The sequence below is a fragment of the Equus caballus genome, chromosome 28 (genome assembly GCF_041296265.1).
Source record: "Equus caballus isolate H_3958 breed thoroughbred chromosome 28, TB-T2T, whole genome shotgun sequence".
NCBI lineage: Eukaryota > Metazoa > Chordata > Mammalia > Perissodactyla > Equidae > Equus > Equus caballus.
This window is the reverse complement of record NC_091711.1, coordinates 18,934,284-18,954,776: the sequence shown is the minus strand read 5'-3', so window position 1 is coordinate 18,954,776 and position 20,493 is coordinate 18,934,284.

Sequence of the window (20,493 nt, the reverse complement as noted above, 5' to 3'; positions counted from 1 at the left end):
CTAAGCAACTGCCTGAAAATGTTTTTGCTGACCATAAATACAATTCTGTGTGGTCCCGAAAAGCATAGGCATTTTCCCAATCTTTTTTGAGCTATCACATAGTATTATCAAGCCATACTCTTAAAATGACAATAGTCTATATAAATGAAAATGCTATGTATAATATGCAAATACCTTCATACATACTTCAAAATTTCTTGGGGCTGGCCCCAGTGGCATAGTGGTTGAGTTCAGCATACTCCACTTTGTTGGCCTGGATTTGCAAGTTTGGATCCTGGGCATGGACCTACGCCACTCAACAGCCATGCTGTTGGGGGGACCCATGTATAAAGTGGAGGAAGATTGGCATGGATGTTATCTCAGGGCTAATTGTTCCCAAGCGAAAAAAGATGAAGGTTTGCAACAGATGTTAGCTCAGGGCTAATCTTCCTTAGCAAAAAAAAATTTTTTTAGTCTATAAATGTTGTGGCAGCACAATTATAGTTAAAGGTAAAAATACGGGCTATATCATTAATTTGGAAGGAGTTAGTAAAACAGTTTATTTTTAATATATGTGGAAAACAGTCAGAAATATGTATTAAAACAACTCAATCACATGGCAAGGATAATGTAGAAATTATACTAATCTTTAATTTTTTCACAAATTAGAAAATACTACATACTACTAGTACTTACATTAAAACATTTTGTTTCATGAATTATTGTGGCTAATACATTACGTGACACATATATATGTCATATATATCACTATGTGAATTACCTGAGGAGGCGGTGACCAGAAACATAAAGAGAAACATACATAAGTTCTCCCTGGATAAATGGAAAAAGAGAGTGAAGGTTATTAATTACATGATAAGATGTAAGATCACCATATCAACAAGCTCGGGGATACAAATCACGGCAACAGGATCTGGGAAGATTATATAGAAGATAAATTCACAGTTCTATGGACGAACTGGACTTGATGTTTTTTGTACTTTGTCAGGGATAAGAAAAGTGACTCACATGTTTTCTTTCCTATAATTTGATATCTTGATAAATAGGACCCTAGCCTATGGGGAAATAAGAAATAAATAAATAAATTCCTCCTTATTTCACCCACCCTTTGTGAAATTCAAGTCATGAAATTTGGCCAGAAATTTAGGCTTATATGTTCCTTAACCAATGGTAGACATTTCTTCTAATTCCAAATTTTGAATATATCATGTTTTTTGAAAGAATGAGTTATACTGAATAACAGAGTCACATTGATTCACAGGTTCAAGTTCACTTTAGTATTACAGTAACATTTTTAAGGTTTTTCTAATGCCTAATAATATGTTTCATGAGCAGAATAAAATATAAAGATGGTTTGTCACTTGTTTAGGGAAGTGATACTGGGTTAAAAAATCCTGAGCTAACATCTGCTGCTAATCCTCCTCTTTTTGCTGAGGAAGACTAGCCCTGAACTAACGTCCATGCCCATCTTCCTCTACTTTATATGTGGGACGTCTGCCACAGCATGGCTTGCCAAGCAGTGCCATGTCTGGACCAGGATCTGAACTGTGAACCCTGGGCCACCAAAGCAGAATGTGCACACTTAACTGCTGCTCCACCAGGCCGGCCTCATATTTTCAGTTTTGATGCAATAACTTGTTTATTAATAATAAGGTTCTTACTACCCTTCTAATGAATTGTGTTAGCCTTTTGTATTTAGGGTTTTCACTTCATGGCCTAAAGATGGTTTGCAAAGCTCTATCACACCTTCAAAAAACTACATTTAAGGCAAGAAGAAAAAAAGGCAAAGTTTTCTGTCTTTTTTGTTCAATCAGGAATGAGACTACCATTCTACTCATCGGGTTCCTTATGGCTCATAGATCAAAATCTGGTCATACTCTTAGTCCTAAATAATAACTAGCAGAAGCTATGAGATTACCATGCTTGGTTTAGATCAATAATAACTCATTCTTGGGATTAGTAAAGAGGCTTGTGTTAATTCAGCATCTTGTGGTTCAAACAAAATTTGACTTTAATGAACTGAAAAAGACAAATTGTTTGTTAGCCAACAAATAGTTTCTGACACCAACAATGTATAATTGGCTGCTCTGATGTAACTGGCACTTTTTGGTCAGGGAGTGGAGAGAGGAAGAGTTAGCATTGTTTTTGCAATGAGCAGATTCCATAGGAGAGTTGAATGCTAATTATTTGGTAAATGTATCAACAGTATTTATGTGTAACTTTCATTTGTAAAATATTCATTGTATACTTTTACATGTAGTTAATTTTAGTGTCATTAATTATAATCAATGTGGAAATATAATTTCTAATATCTAATTGCCATTTTAAGTGAAGAAAGAGCTAAAGATTTTACAATAAAATAGTGACTTAAAAATCCAGAAAAATTAAAACTGTTTAAAGTGCTGTATACATTTAACATGGAGAAAAAGATTAAGCATTTAGAGCTGAAAGTGCAAATTTCCAAGAAAACAATGTTTGTGATGCTAATTCTATATATGTTACTAGATAAAAGCTTATAGAGCTTTTGCTGATAAGCCAAATTCATTATAGGTAGTACAAGTATGCCCAAGCTCTAGCATTAATGCGTGTGATTATGTTTAAAACATCCAAAGAGGTTGAATAGATTAAATATATTAACACATAATACTGTACAGAAGCACAGAGGGGCATACCTAAATGCAAGCTATGCCATTTGCTTAGATAAATAGAATTCTTAATGCAGTAGAACCACAGATGATTGCAAGACTAAATTTTACATTTCTGCCTCGATATTAAAAAGTTTGCATGAAATGAAGTTTCTTTCCTGATTCATATCAATTTGTAAAGGTAGGCAATTCAGTTTGCTACACAAAATATATCCTTATGAAGCATAACAAAATCCAATTTACTAGTAAAAATCCATTTAAATTAAAGTCAAAGACTAATCTTCATATAATCCCTTTCATGTACCATAATGATGAAAAATGAACAGATACCTATAGTGAACACTTACTTATCCTGATTATTTTCATTTTCATTTGATAGAAATTATCTTCTACAGGGAAGAAAAAGTACATGGAAAGGTCACATTACTTACTTCTTGTGACCAGTAGACATATTAAAGCTATACTAGAGAAATAAAAGACTATTCACATTTTTTCAGAATCATAAAGAATGGAACTGCATAATGATGTTCTTTAAAAGCAAGTCTGAAATACACAAAATCTTTCCAATTCCAACAAAATTCTCCTAGACAGCTATTGACAGTGCTAAAAGTGCTACTTTTCTGATAATTATTAAAAATGTGGTATATAGAGGAAATTGACAAGATCTTATATTGAAACTCAAATGGCCAAAAATCATTAAGGAAATATTGAAGGAGATGGAATTACACTATCGAATATCAAATTTTATTATGATGTTACAGCATTTGATAGTTTTGAGTGGGGAAATGATCTGACTCATGTATACTTGTAAAAAGATCACCCTGGCTCCTTGTTAAGAAAGAACTAAAAGAAGGCTAGGACATATTCTAGGAGACCAGTTAGGAAATTTTAGGATAATCCAAGAAGATGATGATTTCTAGCATGGTAATATCAGGGGAGTTGATTAAAATAATGATGCTCTTGATTATATTTTGAAACTACAAGCAATAAAATTTGCAGATATATTGAATGTGCAGTATAATAAAACTGAAAAATAAAGGATGTCTCTGAGTATTTTAGCCTGAGGAACAGGAAGGGTGGAAGAAAGAGCATTTTGACTTGGGGAGGTGGATTAGAGTTGTCTAGTAGTGGAGACTGTGTGCAACACATGTATCTCACCTACTGCATCATCCTTCCCTTCTTCCTCCCCTCCACAACCTTGGCGATCACTGAAATTTTTACCTTGTCTACAGTTCTGCCTTTTTCAGAATGCCATCTAATTGGAATCATACAGTGTTTAGTCTTTTCACATTTGCTTTTTCCACTTCACAGTATGCATTTAATACTCATGCATGCCATTTTGTCGCTTAATAACTCATTTATTTTTATTACTAATTAGTATTCTAGTGTATGGATGTACCACAATTTGTTTATCCATTTACCTATTGAAGTTCATGTTGCTTGATTCTGGTTTTTGGCAATTATGCATAAAGTTGCTATAAACATTCCTGTGCAGATTTTTGTATATGAACATTAAATTTTCCAAAGTAATTGCATAAATACCCAGGAGTACAATTGCTAGATCATATGGTAAGACTATGTTTACCTTTGTAAGAAGCTACTAAACTCTCTTCCACAGTGTCTGTGTCTTTTTGCACTGCCACCAGCACTGAACTACATTCCTGTTCTTCTGCCTCCTTGCTGGCAACTAATATTATCAGGGTTTTTTGGATTTTAGCCTTTGTAATAGGTGTGTAGTGGTATTTAATTGTTGTTTTAACTTGAATTTCTCTAATCAAAATGATGTTGACTAGTATTTCATATGTTTATTTGACATCTGTATTTTTTTGTGTGTGAGCCATCTGTTCGAATATTTTCTCACTTTTAAAGTCAGTTGTTTGTTCTCTTATTGTTGAGTTTGAAGAGTTCTTTGTATGTTTTGGAGACAGGTCCTTTATCAAATATGTGTTTTGAAAATATTTTCCCATGGTCTGTAGCTTATAATTTACATTCTCTTAACAGTGTCTTTCACAGAGAAGAAGTTGAATTGTGTGAGGCTAACAACCTCCTTTCATTTTGTCCAGTTTCTGTCCATTTCTGGCAGTGTTTCTGCTGGTATAAGATTCCCAGAAACGTTGTCAGTCTCGCTGTAATTCATGAGAGTTTGCAGCATAAGGAAAGAGTTTCCTACTGATCCTTCCTGGATAAATACATCTCTAACTCTGGCTTCTGCTGAGACGGTTGCTTTGATTTGTGCATCACACACTGAATCTTTTCAGTAAAAGATTTTTCAAACATGCCCTAAGCCCTTTCTCCAGACCATGCTTTTCCAAGGGTCAATTTCCTAATTTTAGCTTTTTTCAACCTGATAGATTGAGAATTTCCCAAATCATTAAATGTTTCTTCCTTTTTGCTTGGCGATTCCTTCTTCAAATTATCTCCTTCCTCTCACATTTACTATAAGCATCAAGGAAAAACTGGGCTGCAGCTTCAACATTTTGCTTGTAAATCTCCTCAGCTAATTTCATCTATTACAAATCCTGCTTTCTACTCAAGAGTAGAATAAATTCAGCCAATTTTTTTCCTTTAATTATTTTATCAGGGTCACATTGGCTTATAACATTGTGTAAATTTCAGGTATGCATCACCATATTTTAGTTTTTTATAGACTGCATTGTGTTCACCACCAATAGTCTAGATTTAATCCATCACCACACATATGCTCCCTCTTACCCCTTTCCTCCTCTTCCTACCCGCTTCCTCTCTGGTAAGCACTAATCTGTTCTCCTTATCCATGTGTTTGTTTATCTTCCACATATGAGAGAAGTCATATGGTGTTAGTCCTTCTCTGCCTGGCCTTATTTTGCTTAGCATAATACCCTCAAGGTCCAACCATGTTGTCACAAATGGCACAATTTTGTCTTTTTTTATGGCCCAGTATTCATTGTATATATACACCACATCTTCTTTATCCATTCATCCATTGACAGGCACATGGTTGCTTCCATGTCTTGGGTATTGTGAATAATGCTGCAATGAGCATAGGGATGCATAAATCTGTCTCTCTCTCTTGTTTTTTCCTCTGGGGAAGATTTGCCCTGAGCTAACATCTGTTGCCTATCTTCCTCTTTTGGTTAAGGAAGATTCACCCTGAGCTAATATCTGTGCCAGTCTTTCTCTATTTTGTATGTGGGTCGCCATCACAGCATGACCACCAGTGAGTGGTGTGGGTCTGCAAACCAAACCTGAGCAACCTACGTGGAGTGTGCCGAATGTAACCACTAAGCCACAGGGCCAGCCCCTGCATAAATCACTTTGAATTGTTGATTTCAAATTCTTTTGATAAATACCCATTGGCAGGATAGCTGGATCATATGGTATTTCTGTTTTTAATTTTTTTAGAAATCTCCATACTGTTTTCTATGGTTAAATTCAGCCAAATTTAATGTAACTTTATAACAATAACTACCATTTTTCCAGTCTTTAGTAACATGTTCTTCATTTTCTTCTGAACTCTTACCAGTCACCTTTAACATACATATTTCTACTAATCTTCTCTTCAGGTTGTTCTATCATATGCATCTAAATTCTTCCAGCCTCTACTTATTATCCAGTTCTAAAGCCACCTACAGATTTGTAGGGACTGGTTAGAGCAGCACATTACTTCCCAGTCCCAGAATGTGTGTTAGTGACCTAAGAGTCATAACATTTTACCACAAACTTGGTGGCTTACCCGGCGGAAATTTATTCTCACAGTTTTGGAGGCTATAAATCCAAAATCAAGGTGTCAGCAGGGATGATTCCTTCTGGAGGCTCTGAGGGGCAGTCTGTCCCAGGCCTTTCTCCTAGATTCTGCTGGCTGCCACCAAGTTGGGTTTTCCTTGACTTGTAGATGCATCACTTCAGACTCTGCCTCCTTTAACTTATAAGGATACAAATCATTGGATACAGGGCTCACACTTAATCCAGGATCATCTCATCTCAACATCCTTAACTTAATTACATCAGCAAAGATCCTATTTTCAAATAAGCTCTCATTCATGTGTGCTGGGGGTTCAGATTTGGGCATACCCTTTTGGGGACTTTATTGAATCCACTACACTAACCAACATAATTTTCTTTCCTGACTGGAGAACTTTTTATTTAACATTTCTTGCAAGGCGTATCTAATTGCAGTGTCAATGAAAATAATCCAGAACCAATCTATAAATGAAAATTTGGGTGAGTTTATTCTGAGCTTAAATTTTAGGATTATAACCCAGGAGAGTCTTTCCACAAAGGAACAGAGCACTCCAAAGAAGTGGGGTACACAGGGTGGTTATATACCCTCAAAGAGTATGTTTCACATATGATTGAAATGTCCCTTTTACAATAGTCACGAGGCTGCTCTGTCAGCACAGCGATTGATGGAAACAGCAGATAGGTCTGCTGTCTTAGTGAACACCGCGGGGTGGCAGGTGTGTTGCCTCGGGCTGGGCGGTCACAGATGAGCGCTGCAATCGGTTCCCAGCCTAAAGAAACATGCTTAATCTTTAAGGAGGTGCCAACGTTGGGAGGGGGAGAGAAGTTGCACCTTTATCTCAAGGGCCTTTTGCTCTTGCCATAGGGAATCTCTAAAGCAGATATACAATGCATGCTCAACAGCCTCGGTCAGGCCCTTTTGGAAAGACAAGATCAGGCCGAATTAGGATTACACAAAATGGCTTCCTCATATACTCCAATACATCCTATTACTTGCCATTTTTATTTGTCAGAAGTTTTGAAACTCTGTGAATATACCTATTCAAGTCTATGTTGCACAATTTTAATTCTCTAAAACTATTCAGAATGATCAGAAAATAACACCAGAATCATATCCAAGATTATGAGGGAAATATATAAAAGATTACAATTTGAAAAATTATACCAATTGAGTATTTAGAGAAATATCTAATGTAACTTACATAATATTGATTGTGGTTGCTTTAAAAGAACAAACCCTTGAAACGCAAAAGTATAATTAGATTACAAGTTATATTTTTATATTATATTTATATATTTTTATATATATTTATATATATAAACATATATTTATATATTTTTATATTATATTTTATAATTAGATTACAACTTGTATTTTTGATTCCACCCCTGCATTATATTTAAATAAGCCCCCAAGCTATAAATACTCTTGCATCTTTGGTACAGACCCCACGAATATAGAACAAATGTAATACAGTTGTAGAAAATTTCAAGAGAAACATATGATGATGATGATGATGATGACTTGTTTCCTAAGGTAATTTCAAGGACATGAAACTTAGAATACAAAGCCAACTTTAAAAACTTAAACATCCCACAATAACATATTATACCAAAAAAGACATCTCTTCATTTCAAATTATAGTATCAGATAAGAAAATCAAAGAACTAAGATATATTAATTTCCTCAATTTTATGTTATAAACTTTATATACTTTCATCAATGAACTTTCACTTTAAAAATTTTTTGATGTTGAAAATACCAAAAGGCAAATTATATTTATAGAAATATGGATTCTCTGAGCTCTTCTTCCCTTCTATGGCCTAAAGCTGATTTTCCGAAATAACCCAAAAGGGAGAAAAATTTTTTCAAAGTGTTGAGTTCTGGGGAAAACATTTTGGTTATCTTGTTTGATTTTATTAACATGAATAAAAATGTCCTCCTTTATCTATATTAGTTTAAGTCAAGAAAGTTCTTCCTTCTCTGAGAGCAGTTATGCCTCCAATAAAAAATTTATGGTTTATAATTCTGTCAGTCAACTGCTGTCACAAAAATGCCACATAAAATCCACCCCAAAACTCAGAGACATACATCAATAAGTATGCCTACGTTCATCGTTCTGAACGCAGCTGCAGGTCAGCACATTTAGACTGGACTCAGTTGTAATTCTCGTCTTCATGCTGCAGGTCTCTAGGGCTTGGCTTCTCCCTACAAGTTCAGCTAAGGTTCACTTTGTGTGTGTTAGAATGAGCTGAAGGAAAATCAGTAGAGAAGAAAGATAGCCCATTCATGTAAGCATATTTTAACCCTTTACTCTTCATGTGTTTTAATATCCAATTGGCCTAGGCAAGTCACATGGCTATTGACTCAGTAATGCTTACTAACAGTCTACCCAAAGCTCAGTTACATACAATAACAATAAGAATTTATTCCCGTATTCAAGGGTCTCCAGTTCTGTTGTGAATCAGCTAATTGAAGGGAGTCTGGGAGGAGTGACTCTTCGGCAAACTGTGAATCTAGAGGAGCTTAGCTCCTCATCATGGGCTGGGCTCAGCTAGGCCCCACATGTATTCATTTTGAAGCTGAAGCTCAATGGGTTCACAGCTACTTGAGAGAAGCTCTTCTCATGGCAATGTCAGAAATGGGAGGGCCCAACCCATCTACTCAGACACACTTAAAGCTCCTCTTGCATCACATCTGAGAGCATCCACTTGGCAAAAACAATCATAAGGTAAAGAGTGTGAATACAAGGAAGCATGCATAATTTGAAACCACAATGCAATCTACCACAATAATATCATTAAATTTGGTAATTGTTTAATTACCATAAGTCTATTTTAATTCGGTTCACTAAGAAACTATGGACTGTCCTGGAAATAATAAAACTTAGTTTTTAAAAAAACTTGTAAATGAGCCCTCAAACACACAAATCTGTTATAATCTGAAGCATCATAAATAAGCTATTTACCAATTTATCAGTGGAAATATTATGCTCTCACTTATGTAAACTCTTTAACCTTTGAGTACTATTTTTAACTCAATTTGTTCCTTATATATATGCACAAATGGAAGAATCAGTCAGTGCTGCCTGCAAGGAGAGACACAGTACAGATTTTAAAACAGATTTACTCACAGTTATAAACTTTAGCTTGGAGCCAGTTTCCCTCTTGGGCACTCTTTTGAGGAAGGTCAGTGAAGACATGGATTGTCTTATTTTTACTAAGGGCTCCTTTCCCACTCACGTTTTTGATAATTATTCTCTTATCCTTGTTTAATTGTCTCTTTACTTTCTACCACTTCTGCAAGGAATCCTTTCACTTTCCCTTGAAGGTAGATTCATGGTAAATTTCTATCATCTTTGTCTACCTCCCTTCACTAACTTTTCAATGAAGGACTGGTGTCCCAGCAACTAGACAACAGAGTAGAGATGATCTGAAAGAGAAGTGACCTCAGGCTTCTCCATTACTGTTCAGTTATTCCCTCTTGCTTTCTCAGGGACAGATGACAGAGTTATTATGGGAATAGCCTTGGAAGTTGACTATCTGTTTGTATCTTCCAATTTTCGCAGTAATATAATGATCAGTCATCTTCCTACTGACAAGTTAGAGAGAAATAGAGATTCTTCTTTCTCCCTAGATTTATGTAGCCCCTCTGCCACAACACCTGCAGCTTAGCGTAGCACTCACTCTGTTTAATGACCACCACAGCTCTTGCTTTTTCACTTCCACTGCCATTACAAGCTAACAGCTCTTTTGCAGTAATATTCTATTAAGTCTGGTAATATGAATGGTTTGACCAGCGCCATCTTGGTTGTAACTTTATTTAGTTGTTTATGAGGTCTCTAGAAACAAAATAGATGGGCTGTAAACCAAGGCCTTGCTTGGACTATACAACTGAAACAACATCATCGACAATAACAACATGACAACAGTATATCTACTGTGACCAACAGGGGTTGAACTGACCAATTCCTACACTTGGGTAAGTTAAAAAAACTAGAGCCTCTTCATTGAGGGTAAGACTGATACATTATAGGGTGACCTATTAAAGATATGAAGTACATAGTGTCTATTTTCCTCTTTATCTCCCTTAAAAGAGCTCACAGACATTAAACAGAGTAATGGTGCATTAGGGAAGGTGAAATGCCTGGTCACTTTTTGGATTATGGAACACTGGCCCTGAGCTATCTGAGCTATCACAAATTCCTGTTGAATCAAAATGCCGAAAGGGAAAATAGTGCTTTCTGGTGATCAGGTGATAAATGGAATTTTGCCTCAAGTCCATTTCATTATAAGAGAGTGTGTCAGCTCAAATTCACTTCGGTTCTTTCCCTTGTTCTTGAGAGATTAATTGGAATGGAAATATGTGACAATTGCACAAAACTCACATTGGCTACCAAACTATGTTGTGAGAAGTCAAAGGATGATCAAGTGCAAGACTAAGGAATCTCACCCTCCCACATCAAAATAGTAAATGAAAATGGTACTGAAGACTTCTGTTTCTAGATAAGTTCTAATAAGTAGCAGTAGGCCATTTCTAGTGCTGTAAAAACTGGGGAAATTTGTGTAAATTACAAAAAGCATATTTTCAAAGGCACGAGATAGCTATAGGAGAAATAAAATCTAAATTAAAAAAAATTCCAGCCAAGGAGAAAACTTTTCCTGGGTGAACTGATAAACCAATCTTTTTTAGACCCCTGTGGATATTTGCTGATTCTGGGCACAAGCTGTGGATCAGACTTAGCTCAAGCAGAGAGACTCTGCTGGGGGAAGGAGAAACAAGGAAGTTTTCAGTTGACATGCAGCGCTGGAATAACAAAGCCGAAAACTGAGGAGCCTCAAACGCTTGACTGATTCTCTCCACTGGACGTTTTCTGAGTTCAGGGACTATGTGGGAGTCTGGCAAGTTAAGAGAAATTTTCTGAAAGGTAGACTGAAATGCCCTGAAATCTAGGGTGCTTAAGAAACAAAATCCTGCTGGGGACAAGCAGCTGGACTCAAGCCCATGGCTGGAATCCCTTCAAGATATTTGCCAGATTCTGATCCTTTGTGAGAGGGAGAATACGAAGCTGGGCTGGGAAATTCTGAAGGCAGAGCTTGATGTTTTATTTTAAGAAACCTCAGAATTATCCCTTTTCTTTCATTGGCAAATATATCATTTTAATATTTCTAATCATGAAAATAGACTTTGAATGTTTTTCAAATATTTTCAAATAATTCTGAAGGTCTGATTTGCAGAGAGCACATGCATTGCTAACATAACCATCTTGAGCTTAGCCTGGAGGCCAGTAGAAAGGCACCTGAGCCACCAACAGACACAAATATCTGCTTTATATGAAGACACAACTACTTCCTTCAAGTCGCTGTTCGCTTGGCCTAGAGTGCTCTTCCCTCTACTTCCATATGCCTCAGTTCTTCTCATTTTCATATTTTAGCTCGCTCATCACCCCCTCAAAGAAACTGTGACGGACCAGATTGTTGGAGGTAGACGAACCTTCATTTTCTGCTTATACATTCTGTTTATTTCCTTCTCATCACCTATAAAAATTTATAGGTGATATATATTTTTTGTACTCTAGATTGCTTTTCTCTTGTAATTTCCCTCTCTAGAAAATTAGTTTTATAAATGTAGGGACCCTTTTTTTGTCTTTGTCCTTTGCATGTGTCCACAGCCCCTAGCACATGTCACATCCACAATAGTCAATGAATAAATATTGGTTGAATTAAATAGAATGAATGATAAAGTCTTATTGTCAAATATATGTTGTGACAGCCACTGTGCTAATTTCCACTTTATTTTTGCCATATATATCTTGGATGATTCTTGAACTTGTCCAAGTTGCATGGTTTATTGCTCTATCTATGAAAGAAAACACATATCTGCAAGCACAATATATTACTAACTTTTAACATGATACTGTGTTGTATAATGATTCTAGAAATAAATAGATCTTTCTCTGAATATGAGTGGTTATTGAACATAACACTATTTTTGTGGTCTTATTAAATAAACAAACATATCTACTATATGTCACTTAAAGTGGTCTTTATTAAGATTAAAAACCTATACAAGTATTTTCTTAATTTCCAATTTCTCATTCTAAATAGGAGATAATAGCGCATGGAATTCCAGTGGTGTTATTCATGACTAGATGTCTGTTTACAGCTATCTCTTTGATAAAGCAGGTCAGTGTTAAGCTTCAGTAGGCTGAGAAATTTAACATGATTAGTTCTCATTAATGTCAGAGTTAAGCTTTTTCCGTATAATAAGGGTAGATCCATTCAAACATGATTCTTGCAGAAACCAAATATCTGTCACACACTGATTGTCCTTTCTTGCACCATTAATTTCAGGTCAGCTAACAGAATATTAAAGGAAAAGTAGTGCAAAAAATTAAAATCCAGAGGCTTAAGACTAAGTATATAAATTTAACAACGTTATGAAACAGGTACATATACAAAAATGGTAATACAAAAATAAATACTATATGTATTTAATGACATTTTACATAGCATAATTTTATTTCTGTTGATATTAGAAATCTATATTCAGTTTTAAAAATTGATAAATATGCAAAAAAAATCTTAAATAATAATCACCAACAAACCTAAAATCCAGTGAAAATAACCATTATCATGTTGGTGTATTATTTTCTTGACCTCACTACTGGCATACCTGAAAATGACCAAGACTAATAATACCCTTGGGATTCTCATAAGCATTTGTTGGAGGAAACCCTCCAGGAAAATAGGGAGTTCTGTAAAAAGGCAGGTTGGAGGCCTGGCATTGTGATTTTGACATAAGAAATATTGTGACTTACAGGTTGGTGAAGCGTTTAATAGACCAGGTAGAAACCAGTTTATATCTTGCAATTTTCACTTAAAATTTAATGAAAATACCATTTTCCATAATATGATTAGGACAGAATTTGATGATTTAATTTAAATTTACATTTTCAGTATTATAAAAGAAATTGAAATAAGAATATTTGAATCTAAGTCTTTCTGGGAATTTCTGATTGTTTCCAAAGGGAAAAAATTGCCAACAAAAGAAGTACAAGTCAAAGCATATGAAAATGAATATTTGACATATATTGATCAATTAGCACCATGAAAAGTTTTAATTTCATACTTCTCTTAGTAATTATGATGAGAAAGTGAAAGAATCCTTATCAGCATCAAGTGCCATTCTTTTCTTCTTTTCTACTATAACTTAATTAATATGTGGGGACTTGAATTACATTAAACTTGATAACATTCACTTCAATTTGTGTTAAATATTTCTCAAATGTGCATTAGTTATTTGATCATCTTTGGTCACTTTGTTATTTATGTTGCAACTTCTATCCGGATGCAAAGACTCTGGCTCCAGAGACTCCCTTTTGCCAGTAAATTGGACTATATTACCTCTTTGTTTATAACAGATCATAAAATAACATGCAAGAAATATTCTATAAGCAAAATGACAGGTAATGCTCTATCAAACATAGACACAATGAAGTGAGGAGTAGGAATGCTAAATTGGAGAAAATGTAACACCATTGCAATTAGCATTAAATGGGAAAAAGATGATAACTTCATATTTATTAAGGATGTAATTTACAATGAATATCTAGCAACCTATATGCAATAGATAATCTCTAACTATATATATCAAGTGCCTTTTAAGTCAGGAAGATATGACAGTACATAATTATTGTGGCTATTTCACATGAAAATAAACATACCACTCTTCACCAAAGACCTTCAAAAATATATATGTGTAGTAGAACAAACATAGCATAATAGTGGATTTGCTATTGTATGACAAGAGATAGGGCATTGTCACACATGACAGTTAGCTTCACGTCTTCCACACTGGGTGCCAGTCACTAGTCGAAGTTGGAAACCAAGTGATTTTATGGAGTTGAATGTTGTTTTCATTTGGCACATGTTAAGTGCTCTATGCCCCTATGTTAGGCCACAAGCCCAGCTGGGTTAGGACGGTGGGATATCGGGCCGAGAGACTGAAGAAACGAACCAGGGACCGCAAACGAGACATATACGTTTATTGGGACTTATTTACAGGGATCATGTCCAGTGGCAGCTGGCTGGATGGAAGTGTGCACTTGCCACTGCCCCCCAAGAGAAGCTTGCTTAAGTAGGCAGAAGAGCAAAGGCTGTGTGCTTGCCAAAGGGCTGTCCTTGGTACGACCAGCATTCCCAGGAACATTAGCTCACATGGAGAGTCTCTGTGTCCCTGTAAGACATGATGTTCTGGGGGCCAGCCTGGTGGCACAGTGGTTAAGGTCGCATGTTCCGCTTTGGTGGCCTGGGGTTCGCTGGTTCGGATCCCAGGTGCGGACATGGCACCGCTTGGCATACCATGCTGTGGTAGGCATCCCATGTATAAAGTCGAGGAAGATGGGCATGGATGTTAGCTCAGGGCCAGTCTTCGTCAGCAAAAAGGGGAGGATTGGCAGCAGTTATCTCAGGGTTATTCTTCCTCAAAAAAGAAAACAAAAAGATGATGTTCTTCTCATGGGATAAGGGAGGATCTGGGCTGGCCAGGTCCAGATCGTTACAAATCCCAGTAGCTGGGCTGCCTGCCCAGAAGGGAGCCAGAAGGAAACATGGTTGTGTAGGGGAGATAGACATTTCCTCTACTTTCTTTGGGTTCTTTTGGCCTGAGAACAAATTAAATTCACATGAGACAGAATAACAGGAGAAAATTAAACAAAGCTTTATAACATGTATACATGGGAGAGGCTCAGGCAACCTGAGCAACTCGCCAAATTGGCTGAAGCCACCACCTTAAATGTCATATTCAGCTAAAGACAAAGGAGGATGCTGCAGGTGGGGGGAGTCAGTTATAGGAGGTTACCAGACAAGTACAATAAACAGGAATAAGATTATTATGCAGATTTAAGTCCTTGCATTCTGTACTGATAGGAGTTTCTAGAGATAAGGTCATCCCCCCTTCTTCCTGGTACGGAGAGGGAGACACCTTGGACAGATGGAGATTTCCTTTACAATGTAAATGTCTCTTACAAAGGGTAAGTAAATTCTACTTTTCAGTTGCTTTCCTGTCTGCAGTTTATTAAAAGTAATCAGCCCCAAATAATCCTCATGCCAAAGAGACATATCTTGGCGAGGCCAATTCCAGTCCCCCACAGTTGCAATGGGCCTGGGGGTTTCTGTTGAGCAGGCAAGGCCCAGGACCCACACCCCATCCCCCTTTTGCCCTAATGGCCCTCACAATCTTGTCGCGTGCGCCATTCTTCCGCAGAGTCCCTTGAGCCAGACACATAGAGGAGCATTGTAAGCAGACACCACAACAGTAATAGAGAGCACAGCATGTGGAGGGGAGTAGAAATGGGAAAGAGGGCAGTGTTCCTCCACTCTCCTAGGGCCCTTCAGTCAGAGGCGTTGGCAGCTTGGAGACACCATGGTAACCCTGTGGTTGAAGAGAGAGGCAGCTCGCTGCATACTCAGCAGTTGGAGTGATTTTGTATGTCAGCAACGGTGTGTCTTCAGGCAGTGAAAACGTTCGCAGATGTTGTCCTAAGGATGAAAAGTAAGATGTTTAGAGGGGACCCAAAAAGGGAGGTCATGACCGTCACGCAAGACGCATGCAGTTACAGTACCTTGAGTCAGTATGGTACCTGCCTGCAGTTTCAAGCCAGGCCGGCAATACCATACCGCTTGTCCGGTGTGGGCACCCCAGGGGCAGTAATATGGGGTGGGGGGGAACAACAACACACCAAAGGGAAAGGATAAATGTACCTCGAGGAATCAGAAGCCCTGGGATTGGTAAGTCTGGAGGTTTTGGGTGGCCCCCTATGATGAAAGGCATCACTGTGACAGCCTGCTCTAAGCCTGTTCCCCAAGGAGCTAAGAGACCACACAGTAGGGCCCCACCTGCCAGTCCCAGGGCCAAGTGACCATGTGGGTCCCAGTAGGAAGTTCTTGTGGCAGAGGCAAGTTGTTGTTCTGAGTGCCCATCTGTGGTTGCAGTTTCTCTCCTTGATTAGCTCATGTTTGTAGATGTTCTGTTGTATCAGGTCCTTGTGTCAATATCTGATATGCACTGGGTCGAGTGTGTCTCTCATGTTCATTTAGTTCCCGTATTGCCGTTGTCAGCCGTCTTGTCCAGTGGGCCAGAGTCCCATCTTCTGTCCTTAGTTGTTGTTTCAGCAGGCTGTTCATGCATTCCACCAGCCCCACAGCCCTTGGGTTGTATGGCAGGTGGAAATGCCAATGTATGTCCATTTGATGGCCCACATCTGTACCTGGTGGCCAGTAAAATGCATATGTTGGTCACTGTCAATGTCTGTGGGAACACTGTATGCAGTACAGAGATGTTCCAGGCGCTTTATGGTGGTCTTCTGTGTGGCCCTTTTGCTGGGGTATGCCTGCAGCAGTCCTGTGTACGTGTCCACACAAGTAAGAGCATACCGACAGCCATCAAAGAGAGACAAGGGCCCGATGTAGTCCATCTGCCAGCCTTGAGAGGGCTGGTTGCCTCTGGCTATTTGGCCTGTGTCCCAGGGAATTGCACGGGGTCTCCACAAGAAGCAGGAAGGGCACTCCTGACGGGCCTCCACTATGTCTGCATAGCACAGGGGGAGGCCCCAGGCCTTAGCAATAGCCCAGAGGGCTTTTTGTCCTTTATGTCCAATCCTCTTTTATAGCCATTCTGCCACTCTCTCTGCTGGTTCTTCTTCCAGGAGGCAAATTCGAGCTAACTCATCTTCCTGCTGGTTTCCTAATAGCATTGTCACCTGATGTGCAGACACATGGTATACTGTTACGGTCATTTCCCAGACCTGTTGCCAGATATCATCCCAGAGTTCTGCCCCCGGCAATGGGTGACCATTAATAGTACACTTTTGTTGTACCCATTGGGCCATCCATAGGGTGAGCCCTTTATAAACTGCCTGAATGTTCGTACATAGACATATTGGATTGGGCTCACGAGTCAACACCATCCAGGCAGCCTGCAATTCAGACCATTGACTATTGTACCCAGAGCCAGAGTCCAACCATATACTGTCGGTTGAAGGCTGGATGGTCACTGCTGTCCACTGGGCAGGGTTTCCCCTTGCAGAGCCAACCATATACCAGGTCTCCGCCAGGATTGGTCCTTCTCCTTCCCATATATTTGGCAGGGTTTCAGGCATAGGTACCTCATTTAACGGGATTGGTTCTTCTGTAGTGTATGCTACTGGTCCTAGGATGGCATGCAATTCTGCACTTAGGGGATTGCTGGTGTAGGTCCCTCATTATTGTAAATATGCATGCCACTTGGCTAGTGTCTGTGTTTGGCCTGTTCTGGAGTGGGGCTTTTGGAAAGCATCCCACAGCCACCCCGCAATGGGCAAACAAATGTGGACCGTGACTGGCAGAAAGTGGATTATGGGCTCCACCTGCTGAAGGGCCAGGTAAGCAGCACATAATTGTTCCAGGGCACCGTGCCGGTTTTCAGCTCCTTTCCACAATTGGGACCAGAAGCCAAGGGGCACTCATTTATTGCCTTGCCTCTGCCGGAGATTCCATCCAAACCCTTCTGGGTAACCGGAAACATCCAATTGACATGGTTGTCCTTGTGTTAAAACACCCAAGGACTGAATTTGTTTCACTGCTACTTTGGCTTGGGCAAAGGCCTCCTGCTCAGTAAGCCCCAGTCCCAGATGGCCCCCTTCCCCATCAACTTATAAAGAGGCCAGGCAGCCTGTATCTTATCTACAATCGTAGCAGGAACTGCTTTTGTCTTACCCAATCAGATAACACCCAAGTATTTGACAGACAATCTAGACCCCTGTACTCTGTTGTCATTTACCATCCATCCTCATTGGCATAGGTGGGTGAGGAGGGAGCTGGAGGCTCCTTCAAGATCTGGAAAAGACTCAGAGGTTAACAAGACGTCATCAATATAATGAAACAAAGCAACATCGGGGGCTTTTGTCCACTGGTGGTGTTATAGAAGCATTGCCATAGGATGGGGTGGGACGTGATGGAAGTCAGTTTGCTCATTTCCACTCCTGACAGCAAAATGCTTTTTGCTCCTGTAGACCAATACATTGTTTCTACCTGTGGCCTCCAGTCCACCAATACCCGAGCCACCTGTAAGGCTGAGCACAGCGCTGTAAGGATGGGCCAAGGTCCTTTGGCCCTCCCCCTAGTTGAGGGGGGTAGGGTGTTCCCAGGCTGTCACTGGGGGCGCTGTTAAAGCCACCAGAACAGCATTTGGTTGTTTATCACTTTTTCCCAGGAGGTGCTTGCTGCTTTCCTGGGCTGCGGCAGTCAGTCACTGCGCAGACTGCCCTCTTTGTGCCTTGCTTGGCCTCGCTTGTGCTGCGCTGGAGAGGACGGAGGGGCGGGGAGTCATGGCTGCCTTTTGTTTGTGCTGGTGCAGGGTGGCTGGACCAGGCATTCACTGTGTTCTCCCTGCCCCGTCGGGCACTTTCTGTCCTGGCCGGACATGCTCTTGGCCTGTCCTTGCTCCTGTGCAGGCACTGGAGCCAGCGGCTGTTTCTGTGGCTGCCTTACTTTTGATATTGAAACTTATTTATTTTAATCTCAGTCGACCTGACCATACACAAAACTCCTCAAGGTTTTACTTTCACAGACTTCTGTCACTTACTTTTTGCTTTTAGAATGTGTCCCGTCTTCTTTTTTTCTTTCCCTTTCTAGTACTTTAGGACAAATTTATCTTTTTTAGCAAGACAAAGAAAAACATCTCTAATCTTTCTACCTTTTTATTGAAAACATACATTTTACTTTCTTTGTATAGAGACTTTCTAGAAATACATGTTTTCTCATAGAAAATTCCTCAGCATATACAAAACATGTTTATCGATAAACCCAGGCGACTTTTAATTTCTTTGAGATAAGTAACCAAAGGCAGACAAATCTGTATTTAGTAATCAATTTCTAATAGTTCATCTTATTTGGAAAATGACCTAGATACTCAATGAATTTTTATCATTTAACATAATTTTGCAAAACTCTAAAGTTTCAAGTTACCAAAAAGATTTTGGGAGCTGTTTTTCAAGTGTTTATACCATAAAACATAATTATTGTTTAAAAGTCCTCCCCCCGCCCCCCAATTTTTACCCTTTCCACATCTATTTAGTTCACTCGCTCCCCGGCTCCACCAGCTCTGCGGCAGTATAACCCCTCCTGGTGGAATGCACATGTGGACCAGGCGCAGGCCGGTAGTGGGATCTGCCCCTGCCTGTAGGGGCTGGTCAGACCTCTGTCCTCTCCTCAGACTCCCACAGGCATGTGCACAGAGCCTTGGTAGTTCTAACTTGACCCAGCGTGCTTCCCTTTCTAACTTTACTTTCTCTTGCAGCTGCCTCACCTTCGCTCTAGCATCCTTTTCAGCTTCTGTGGCTAAGCGTACAGCGTCAAGGAGGGGCCACCCCACTGCAGCAGCTACTGCCCGGGCTTCTACTTTCTGTTTTCCCACATCAACCATGCCCAGGACTTCTCCTAGGCCCTTTGGTGTTTTGGGGGGTCCCCGTACTCACGCAGTGGGCCCCATCCATAAAAGATGGTGGTGACTGGCCCCCAGAGGGAGGACACCAGCCAACCCAAGATTACCCCACGGACACCCTTTCCCATGCCCCATAGTCTCAGCGCTCATGGGGGTTTCCTCGGTCTCCTCGTGGGCTCACCGTGTGTTAGCCTGTAAGCCCAGCTGGGCTAGGACGGTGGGCTATCAGGCTGAGAGGCCAAAGAAACAAGCCGGAGACTGCAAACGAGACATACAGGTTTACTGGGACTTACAGGGAGAGTGTCCAGTGGCGGCCAGCTGGACGGAAGTGTGCACCCGCAACCGCCCCCTGAGAGAAGCTTGCTTAAGTAGGCAGAGGAACAAAGGCTGCATGCTTGCCCAAGGGCTGTCCTTGGTACAACCAGCATTCCCAGCAATAGTAGCTCACATGGAGGGGCTTTGTGTCCCTGTAAAATGCGATGTTCTTCTCATGGCATAAGGGAGGATCCAGGCTGGCCAGGCCCAGGTTGTTACAAATCCAAGTAGCTGGGCTGCCTGCTCAGAAGGGAGCCACAAGGACACATAGTTGCAATGGGCCTGGGGGTTTCTGCTGAGCAAGCAAGGCCCAGATGCTACACTCTAAGACAA